A 12,087-nucleotide genomic window follows, 5' to 3' on the forward strand; every position below is an offset into this window, starting at 1 on the left:
CCCTTGCTGGTCTGGTAAGACTGTAATTTCAAATTCTCCAAGAAACTCTCGCAAAAAGGTCTCTGCTAGTGCAAAGTAATGAATCCTAATCTGTGTTTTAATTATTTGTGGTTGGTAACATTTTAAAGTTCTATTATGAATGGTGATTTGCAAAGTTGTCTTAACTATGTTATTATTTGTCTTTCATTTTAACATGTGCTAGTCTTTCTATAGTCAATGACAACATAATAAAATACAACTGCTGAATGGAAGCCCAGCTTCATGAATTTGAATAATTATATTGTAAACACTAATGTTTCATTGAGTAAAGTATCAAATAGGTTGCAAACAGCATTTACATTATTTTGGAAATCAAAAAAAGCAAAGCAGAAGCAAAAAAGGACTAGATGACAAAAGTATTGGTGTAATAAAGGTTGCATAACCAATCCAATAGAATTACATATCATAATGCAAACACATTATATAAAATGTGCTCTGTGTATAGGGTTGTTCATACTTCTTGTTTTACCAACTAGAATGCTAAAATAAATTCCTTGTCTGGCTGGACAAAAGACATAACACTTATCAGGTGTATGATTATTGGTTCTGCATACTATTTTGTCCACAAGTAGGGACCACTGTCTTGTATAATAGCATATTTACAAAGGCAAAGCATATATATACAAAAGACTGATCAGTTTATGGAAGTCATCAAAACTGTAGAGGGAACATTCTCTACCTGGTGTATTGAGGCAGTGAAATAATTAACATGATAACCAGGGGCAGACTTGTACTGTTTATGCTACTTTTGATTTTAATTGCCAGTTTTAGGAGGAGCACCCGGACTTTGCCTTGCCTCCCACAATGTATCATCAACCCACATTTGCTACATTTGAGCAATCCTCTACTTACTTACTGAATTGCAGCCTATTCATACCTTGCGCGTGCCACACCAATCACGCCCCCACCGGTACAGTTTAGGGATCATGAGAGACCATATCAGAGTAATACTAGTTTTGTTCCCTCAGGCATGATGTAAGATGCATAAACCAGCCTTTTTGTTTACACAAGGCTTTCCTTATCCAACCTGTGTGTGTACAATGTACAACTCATCAGTCACTCTATCTCTATCTAGTAGTCACATGATAGACTTTAAGAGACAGGGACATTAGGCTTGCTACCTGTGTCACTCTGGTAGGGTCCCTTCAGGAACAACGTAAGAAGCATAAGAGTTCCACTAATCATCTAGTTCCCATGAAGTATACTTACTTGCAATTTCTTGAACAGATAAGCCGCTCTCCAGCTAGAAATGGAAAGTGAAAATTATTTTAATGATTATTCTTTATGCGCAATAGAAGCTGTATTGAAATTCCCACAAATTACTTCCCTGATCCTTGTCATCTATCCGTGCCCTCAGGAAAACGTTTTTCATCCCTCAAGACACAGCTGTCAGCCCCTCTCATCATCTTTATCAGTGTTTTTCAATATATTTGGGAGAGTTTGGGTGAGCCCCTAACACACTTAGACCCAGGTGTCACTGCCCTGCTGAAATGTAATAGCTCTGCCCTTGCACGGATGGGTGACATGCCATCTTACACATACAGCTGCAGCAGAGAGGCACAGTGACTAATTCCATGCAACTAAGGGGGCATGATTAAGGCCACTCAAACCACTTGGCCATGGACAGAGATTAAAAAATATATCTAAGTCCCAGTTTGGTTCCCAGCTCTCTTGTACAAAATGTGCACAAACACAAACATTCCTTGTACAGTGTCAGTGACATCAGCAAATCATGGTGTTGAACCTGAGTAATGTCCCAGCACATGCATTACAGTCTCCCCTTATGGCCGCTTTCATTTTTCAGTTATAACTTGGACTTTGGTGCCTCTGTGAAAGTGGACATTGAGCTTAAATGGCACGTACTAAAAAATCCATGTACTTCTTCCTCAATGGTCTGCAAGAAAAGAGAGAAAGACTTGACTAGTGTAATATAATGAATACACCAAATAAAGGTTCAAGTAGGTTCTTTAATTAAGAGCATCTCATCCAGAACCTCGTACAATCCAAGGCCAGCTGCAACTGATGTCTGAAACTACAGCATCACACACCACAAGTTTAAAATCCCACTACATTCTACATTCTTTCCCTTGTATCTAGCATCTTGACAAGGACACAAAATTAATGCTACATACCACAACTAGTACCAGCATCTTCATGAGATGTTTATTGCATGAGCTGTTTAATGGGTTGTATGACGTTACAACGCATTCCCTTGCAACGCATGCGTTTTCCACACTAGCGTTACAATGGGAATGCCGTTGCCACGCATATGGTTTACCACAAAAATTCCTTTACCGGGCATACCTTTAAAACGATTTTTGTTGTATAACTACGCATGATAATGGCATTTTCATGGTAAACCAACTGCAGGGCTGATTATTTCTTTAAAATCTATAAATATGTTTTTAATAAATCATAACCTAATAAATTAGTATAATAAAAAAATATACTCACAGTGTCTTTTGACGGAATTCTCCTTCTTCTAACACTGTTTTAATTAGTCCCTTTTCTATTTTTTTGACAATGCAGTACGTAGATGCACTTACATAATTAAGTCGTTAGGGAGGCTCTCATTAAGGACAAGAGGCACAGAAGGTAAGAGTTTTTTTTTAAACCCACTCATTTTTTTGGGGGGGGAGACCTCCACAACCCCCCACAGACTCCCAAACCCCCTTTTTTATTTCAACCTTTAACTCACATTTGTTTGCTACGTATCTAGTAGTAAAGGAATGCGTGGTAAAGGTTATCCGAGGTAACCACGCATGCGTTGTAAAGTATGCGTGGTTCGTGTATTCGTGGAAACGATCGCATTGTAGTGGCTGTTTCCCGTTTAAAGCATACGCTGTATACAGTTTGTGTGCTTTTTCAATGTTTGCATGGAAGAATAGTTTTGATTTTCTGAAAGTTTTTTTAGACTAAAACTATTTGCAAGAATATATTACTAAAATGATAGCAAATCTCTAATTTTAAGCCATTGAAGACTAGCCAATTTTAAAAATTGTTAATTGGCCAAGAGGTAACTTGTGTCTTAGGGGCCCATTAGGATGACGGGCGGACTTTGTCCCCCCGCCATCCCATCTTAGAAAGTGACCGCCCGCCATAAGGGCGGGGGTCCCGTGGGGGAAATTAGGATGCACCCGCCACAGTGGTGGGCGCATCCAGCATTCCTGACATTGTGGCGGGCGGTGCACTAAGCATCGCCCGCCACAATGCCAGGAAGGCATGCTGTGCACTTCCATGCACAACATGGCAGGCACCGCGGGGATCCTGCCATATTGCGCATGGAACTGCAGGGGGGTACCAAAGGTACCCCCATGTGCACCCCCCGGAGTCCCTGGGGGCCCACAACTGGCCCCCAAAGCAGACTCCGCATGCCTTTCCGTGGTGGCAATGCCGCCACGGAAAGGCATTGGAAAATGGCCATTGTAAAATGACTGGTGGTGTCTGATAGACACCGCCACCATATAGAACGTTTGCACACTGCCTTCCTTAATGCAAATCACATGCACAGTTGCGATGCACTGGCACAATCCTAAAAGGTGTTCCTTCATTCGCATGAGGCACATTGTCTATAAGTCACAAAAGGGTGGCACACAGTCAGTGCAACTCCGAGAGTGCCTGGGGGGGGATTGGAAGGGTGGAATGGAAGTTTCATGGATCCTCCACAGATATCACCCGGAGGCACCCGCATGCAGGGGAATCTCTCTGCCACTTGAAAGTGCAGGTCTGGTGTCATCAGCACTGTGAAAGGCTAACCGGCTGCTTCAATCACCGGGCCCATCGTTCAATAAAACTAGATTGTGGCTGCCTTGGGGGCAGCGCATTATCAGTAATCGGGCACACTCTCCATGTTTGTACTTGGTGCCCCTTGTTAAAGATACACTGCTGTGCAAACAGAGACAGTGTGAGCTCACTGTAATATGGTCCCAGATGAATACGAACAGAATACAATGAATTCCAGCTGGTACTGGAAACCCTGGGTGCCAAGTCGTGTAACGATCAGAGAATCACAAAGATCCCAGCCAGGACTGTTTTGGTAAATGTTATTCAAATCATTCCAGTTTTATCCTAATTCAGCCCGGATTACCTAGCAACTGGTTTTGGGAAAAGACTACACACCCAAAATATTGGGCAATTATGTTGCATGTTCACAATAGGATAATAACTGCGTGCGCGTGGGTTATGTATGGCACCTCATTAGTCCTCTACTCATGTGCCGCTTTTATGAGCAGTAAGTAGAGTTTGTGGGGGCACAACGAGCATACAATTGTAGATGGTATAACTGTAAAGAATATATTTTTACCTCTCGGTTCTGAGTGAGATGAAAGATAATTCAAGCTTCTCTCTAGATATCTATTTGATGTAAATATAGAATTCTACATTTGTTTTCCATCACTTTGAAATGTCTGCAGGTAGCACACGACAACAGCACCAAATCATCCTTACAGATAGGGAGATGGTTTCTGGGCCTCTTACCAGACATTTTGCCAGACTATCAATGACGAGTCTAAATAGTAATATCAATTAAGCATCTATGGGACTCTGTACATCATGCTAAAAGCCCTTTTTAGGGCCAGCAGAGGGTGAAGCGATAGTCACTTCTTCTTTGGTCCATGCCCTGACAGAAGGCATATCTGTGAGCTGAGAGTGGGCCAAGGCCTATGCTGTATCTAGTCCATGATGTTAGAAGAGGCCTATCCTCAGCCTTCCAGCAGACTATGGCCTTTGCTATGATCGCTCCATGCAGTGACAGCAGAAATATCCCTACCCTCTCAGCAGACCATGGCTTCTGCTATGTCCACTTCAGGCTCTGACAGGCTTCTGCTATGTCCACTTCAAGCTCTGACAGGATACATATCCCCAGCCTCTCAGCAGACCATGGCTTCTGCTATATCCACTTCAGGCTCTGACAGGCTTCTGCTATGTCCACTTCAAGCTCTGACAGGAGACATATCCCCAGCCTCTCAGCATACCATGGCTTCTGCTATGTCCACTTCAAGCTGTGACAGGAGACATATCCCCACTCTCTCAGCAGGCCATGGCTTCTGCTATCCTCACTTCATGCTCTGACAGGAGACATATCACCAGCCTCTCAGCCAACCATGGCTTCTGCTATGTCCACTTCAATCTGTGACAGGAGACATATCCCCACCATCTCAACAGGCCATGGCTTCTGCTATCTTCACTTCATGCTCTGACAGGAGACATATCCCCAGCCTCTCAGCAGACCATGGCTTCTGCTATGTCCACTTCATGCACAGACAGCAGACATATCCCCATCCTCTCAGCAGATCATGGCTTCTGCTATGTCCACTTCAAGCACGGACATCAGACACATGATTATTGTTCTCTCTTCCCCAACACACCCATAAACAAAATCACTAGCATCATTTGTAGATCACTTGCTCTGCTCATTCGGGGTAACCTTGCCCCTCTCTCTCTATCTATCTACTTATATGTAGTGGGCACTTGTAAAGCACAAACATCTACTTTCAATGAAGGTTTCTTGGCGCTCTGAAGAATGAGTAGAAAACAATCTGAATCTTAAGCGGGTTTGCTGTGCAAAGGTTTCTGGGACTAGTTATCAAACAGACACATTTTCAAGCATCTGCAAAATGCCAACACATTGTTTCTTCTTCAGCAAGAGGCGCTGGCCCTTCAATAATTTCAAATCACACAGTGATAGAACTGCTCCTGCTCAAGTGGTCCAAAGGAGCGAGGTATCCTTCTGACACCAATAGGAAGGCTGGGTCCTGCAGTTGCCAGCAGCAACATATTTTGGTTTTAAAACAAGTTATTTTTTTCATTGGTGACTGAATAAAATTTAGCGACATTAAATAACAAACTCTTATCATTTCGCAAAAATTACTCACCCTTGATTTTCGCTGGCTTTTGGAACTGCAACAGAAACACAAATGAATTCATTTTTAAGGAAAAAAGTTCATTCAAATTCTCAGCATGCCCACACAGGAGATAGCCAATTAACATGCAGAATATGTCTGGACTCTGGAGGAAATAGACTAGATCATGGACAATGTTAAGTTCATTTTTGTGTTCCTTGTATAATGTGCATTAACTACATATTTAGTAGGGAACACATCACTATAAAATAGCCACATTAAATAATGGTACGTATGATTAAAAAGGGCGTATTAAAAGTAAAATAAAAACTTGGCCTAGAATAGTCATAACGTTCATCCTACAGCTGTAGCAAGTAATTTAGAACAACATGAAATGTACAATCTGGAAGAGCCCATATTGTTTAGGAACCCCTTTTTTCTGTTCATGATGCTTTTTGATAATGACACTTAAATAACAATTACTTTTTTTCCAATTTCAGACTAGTGGCCTGATGTACAATACCATTTTACCCTTACAAATCCTGTGAGTTGCAAAATCACAGGGCTTGAAACTGCAAAAAAAAAATTTAATATACAAACTCCCTTTTTTCGATCTGGAAAAACCTTTATTGATTGTGAAAGTGATTTTGTGACTCATTCTGAATTGCATTTAGGAAGGGGCATGACTGGGTTGCCCTCTGCTATTTGTGGTTTACAATGAAATTTATAAACTGCAGAGGCAAAGCACTGAACAGTTACTGGCAACTTCAAAGGAGGTGAAATGGATATGAAAGAGGAGGTTGTGCCCATATGACAGACTCATCTTTGGGAATTGTCAAGGGCAGCTTTGGGGATGGGAGGCAGTGATAAAGGGGACCCTAATCTCTACCCAAATGCAAAGCATTGTTTTTTATAGCAACACTGGTTTCCTTAAGGGACCCACTGTGCTTCATTTCATTTGTTTGGGACTGTCAAGGCATGAATGTGAGTCTTCTGTTCTTTACAAACCACCATACCTCGCCAATCACAGGCAAGCCGTCATAGTTGCCTACCTAATTAGTATTAATCAAACAGGTCATTCTGCAATCCCTTGTGACTGAATATTTTACAACATGATTTGTTAGTACACACCTCACAAAATGTAGAGCAGGCCGGAAAACTTCATTGCACAAGTAGCACCTACAATTTGGGATCTGCATTTTTGTACCTCAGGCCCTTAGTCCATACCATCAACATGCTTCATATAAATAATATTAATAGGTTAAAAGAAAACTGTATGTGAATACATTAACGCATTAAGCCCCATTCACAAACTGCATTTTGTAGTCTAGTCTATGGGTGGAATAGTTCTGGGGCCTAATAGGCAATCGTTTACTGCCATTATATGCGCTGCCTGTTATTAGGATCGAAAGTCTGGAAGTGTAAGATCTCCGTTGTATGGATTGCACTGAAGAGTGGTGAGGACATTTCTCCTTTGTTTGCCGCACCACAGCAGGGAGAAGATGACACTCTCCAACTCAGTTCAGATTCAAGATTCAAAAATACTTTATTCGGTTAAAAATCAAGGTAACCATAAAAGTAGCATGTAAGGTGCAATTTACAAGAGGTAGAGTAAGTATTTTTCATTTAAAATCACAAAAGAGAAAAACAACAAAATTAAATCCATATCAGCAGTATTATGTTCATATATACAATAAAAGTAGTCAATCCATTTGAATTGATTTACGACACTTAAAAACTAATTTTAAAAATTCTGCAATTGAGGCGACCATAAAAACAGTATCCATTTTCTGGCATTCTGTGAACGCTAGGCGACATCTGTAAACATTTAAATCTTTAAGGATAGGGATGATAAGTTTCTTTCGGGGAAAGGTATAAAATTTACAAAAAAATAAAATATGTATATCCGATTGTTGGGAAACATCATCACATGGACAAAAACATAGATCCTTCAACCAACAATTCATCACGGGGAATGATAATGTCCTAAAGACTATATTCAATCTAAATCGGGTCAGAAGGTACCGTTCATGATTGGACATATACAATGAAAGATATGGCTGCAAGTTCTCTCCACGTATGATATCCTGGTGGGCAGAAACAGTCTTTTTTCTCGCCTCCTCTATATTTCTCTTTTCCTTGAGGTGGGTCATACACAAATTTTTCAAATCTCTTCTGGATATGTATTCCATTGATTGTGGATCCTCAAAGTATTGGGGGCAACTTATTTTTTCAAGAAAGTCTCTGACATAGCCTATCCATTTGTAATCCCTGATATTGTCCAATACCATGATGTCCTTTAAAATAGCCCGATTGACAATACATTCTTCATTTGTCCAAACCCTATGCCAAAGAAGGACTGGCTGAATTCTGATAGTGTCAGTGACATAAGATATTCCCAATTCAGCATGGCATATCATTGTTGCAGTACTTTGGGGTACAGACAGAATGTGACATAAAAACTTATTTTCCAGGATTTGGATTGAAGTGATGTTTGAGTAACCCCATAATCCTGCCCCGTAGATGGCTACAGATATACAAGTCGCATTATAAATAGTTAAAATCTCTTTTATGGGTTTTTTACCTAATTTTTTCATAAAACATTTTAGGGCCATAATGGTCTTAGAGAATAACAGATTTCTAGCATGAATTGCTGTAGTCCATGAGCCACTTTCATGGAACAATATCCCCAGATAAGGGAAGGTGGGGGTCCTTTCTAAGGGATTGGAGTTTACAAAGATTTGCTTCGCATGCTTGTTTGTTCTGGACCCGCAGTACATAGATAAAGTTTTAGAACAATTGATTTTCAAATCTAAGTCAAGCATGAAGGTGTTAAAGGCTGTAACCAAACTTTGTAAAGCCCTTGGGGTGCGCGCCATTAGGACAGCATCGTCAGCATACATCAGTGCAGGGACAGGCCTACCTCCCACCATGGGCATGTCCCTGCCCTCCTGCACGAGATGCTTCTCCATTCCATTTATGTACAACAGAAATAGAAAGGGGGCTAGGACGCACCCTTGGCGCACACCCCGACCGATCCCGAATTGTCTGCTGCATTCACCATTATTCCCATATCTGACACTAGCAGTGGCCCCCGAATACAGCTCTCTCAGAAAACATATAATGGCATTGTCTACCCCCAAGTCAGCCATAATTGACCATAACTTAATGTGTGACACACAGTCAAAAGCTGATGACAGATCAACAAATGTGAGGTATAGACGTTGTTTTTTGACCTTTATATACTTCTGTTGCAAGGTGAAGAGATTCAAACCTTGCTCTATGGTCCCTAGACCCTTTTGGAACCCAAATTGAAAGTCACTTAACACCCCATTTTCATCGGCCCAGCTTTGCAGTTTAGCTAAAATCACTCTTCCCAGAATTTTTATAGAAGAGTCCAATAAGGAAATTGGCCTATAGCATGTACAACTTAGCCTGTCCCCTTTCTTGAATATTGGGACTATTACTGATGTAAACCAGGTAGGTATTGGGCTATGTGCCAGAACGGCATTAAAGAGCTGAACTAACAGTGGCCCCCATAATTCGATGTTAGCCTTATAGAGGTCAGCTGGTATACCGTCTGGTCCTGCTGCTTTGCCCCCCTTAGTCGCCTTTAGGCTTGCTGTAACTTCAGGAAGGGTTACAGTCAAGGTTCTAGATGTGTCTAAATTTAGCAACCCCATCTCCTGGCCTGTTTCAGAGGTTAATTCCACGGCCATATAAAGGGAGGAAAAATGAGCCACCCACTCATCTTCTGAGATGGCAATTTCCAAGCGTGCTTTTTGCTCATATAAGAGGGGGGTGTTAATAACCCTCCAAAAAGCAGCCGGATCCTTCGATTTTGATGCATCGCATAGGTTATCCCAAGCCTCCCTTTTTATCAAGGTCTTCCTGTCCCTCAATGCTAGGTTATAGTCCTTCCTTGCAATTCTAATTTGGTTTACATCCTTTGGTCTATTATGGATTGCATATCTAAGCTTTGTTAAAGCTCTAGTGCACTTCCTATCAAACCATTTCCTATTGGACTTTAGGGAATTTTTCCTATTAACCCACAATGCTTCCTTAATTTTACTAGAAATAATGCTAAAATGGGTTATTATTTCACATTTCTCTGCGTATTCATCTAAACAGATGGAAAAGCTACTCATGCAGTTAGTCAGTATTTTATACAGGAAATCATCTGGGACCAATCTGCTCCATTTAAGGTTGTAACCATTTTGAGCACCCAACCTCACGTCCTGGACCATTTGGTTCTGTTATTCTCTAATGTCAGCTACGGCAAATAGGTTTTCCATTTTTAATACCTGTGGCAGATGATCACTCAATGGTAAATCCATGATGTCTGCTCTAATCAATCTGTTCGCAGAGCTAAGTGTGCATAAGCTAAAATCAATAATGGTTGAAGCACCCCGCCCGACAAAGGTTGGGACAAACGTCGTTGTGTGGTGTGCTAATTCATTTACAAAACCAAGATTAAAGTTAAAAATCATTTCATTCAATGAGTCGCCTAGTAGGGTGTGTTCAAAATGCGTCAAATTGACGTCTTGTTCCAACATTAAACCACAAATACCCTTTTGACCCTTTTTGCAGAGAGTACAATTAAAATCACCCCCCCATAATAACATAACTTCAGCCCTCTTACTCTTATCAAATTCATCTTGCATTTCTAGGGCTAGTGCATCAAGTACATCCTTAACCATGCTATCTGAACAGTTATTATAGAAATTAAAAAGAACCATCTTCGGACCCTTCCTTGTATATATCACAATTTTTTGGTAATAACTGGATCCAGGAGAAAAAGCAATTTTATCATATACTAAAAGATTAGATATGTATACAGTCAACCCCCCCTTGGGTCTTCCGTATACTCCGCCCACCGCAGGGGTAAAGTAAGTCTTGTAGCCATTAAGGTGTATCGGCGTGGTGGCCCAAGTTTCTTGAAGGGCTAGTATTCCCACGTCGGTAATGGCCTCATCCCAGCTTGGATTTGTAATCTTTTGTTTTAACCCAGCCACGTTCCAAAATAATACCGTACAGGAGTCGTTATCTACAGAAGACATATCTACAGTGTCCCCTGATCTGTTGACCTGGCTCCCTTGTATGTGCTCATTCCCCCCCTGTATTTCTGGGGTTTCCTCATACCTCAGACAACTTGTAAAATCCAGGTCTACGGGATTAATAGGTAACCAGTCACCTTCCTTGATCTTGGGGAGTCAGTCCACTGCTTCCAAGCAGTCAAACCGATTATAACATGGGAAAAACGGGGGAATTTGTACATTGCCTATCCATCCTGGATCATAGCCCTGTGGATGAAAGTAAGGAGGCCTACCTTTGTGTTTCACAGTGTTCCAGCCATCATCATGCCTCCCATTCCACAGTGTATTGTGGTAATTATTATCAAAGAACTGACCAGTATTACCACCATGGCGTCGATTTTCCCTGATCCAACTCCACCTATTATCCGGTTGTTCACCCTCCGGGTAAAAATAGGATAATGGCCTAGCCACAACAGACAAACCGTGATTTCTTGGGGGCCTTGATGTAATAAATTCTGCGGTGCGGGGATTCTCAAATGTTATTACCACGCAGTCACCTTGTGTACTTTTTTTATTGTTATTATACCCCACCCAAGGAGCCCTTTCAACCATAAGGATATTGCTTTTGAAGGCCGGGGGGAGAGGGTAGTTATCATTTAGCCAATGTATAGTTTTATTTACTAGACCCCCATTATTTTCATATGATTTATCCGCAGGTTGGGGGACTCCAGTAAGAACCACAACATATGTTGAGGCTTCTGGTGGTAAATGTATATTTCTACGTGTCTCCCTCTTTTCTTCATTAACTTTATCCTTAGGAATTTGCGTGGGTGGCGCTGTTTTGTCAGTTACGGTAGGATTTTTAGGTGTTGGTATAGATTTTGGGGGTGGGTTGGTGGTGGGTTTTGGAGGTGGATTAGAGGTAGTTTTTAAAGATATATTAGTCTTACCATCGCTTTTAGCAGCTGTGGGTGGTCTATTCGTGGTTAGTTTTTTTTCAGGAACCTTATTGTTCAAATTAAAGCTAGGGGCGCTGATATCTTTATGGATATTAGTCAATATTGTTTCCAGACATCGTAGCCTAACCTCAATAGGTTCTAAGAGAATTTTTAGCATTGCAAAGATGTTATTATTAACCATGCTTAGGCTACTGCTGTCCTCGTTCCCTCCAG

The sequence above is a fragment of the Lissotriton vulgaris genome, unplaced genomic scaffold (assembly GCF_964263255.1).
Source record: "Lissotriton vulgaris unplaced genomic scaffold, aLisVul1.2 SCAFFOLD_1238, whole genome shotgun sequence".
Taxonomy (NCBI): domain Eukaryota; kingdom Metazoa; phylum Chordata; class Amphibia; order Caudata; family Salamandridae; genus Lissotriton; species Lissotriton vulgaris.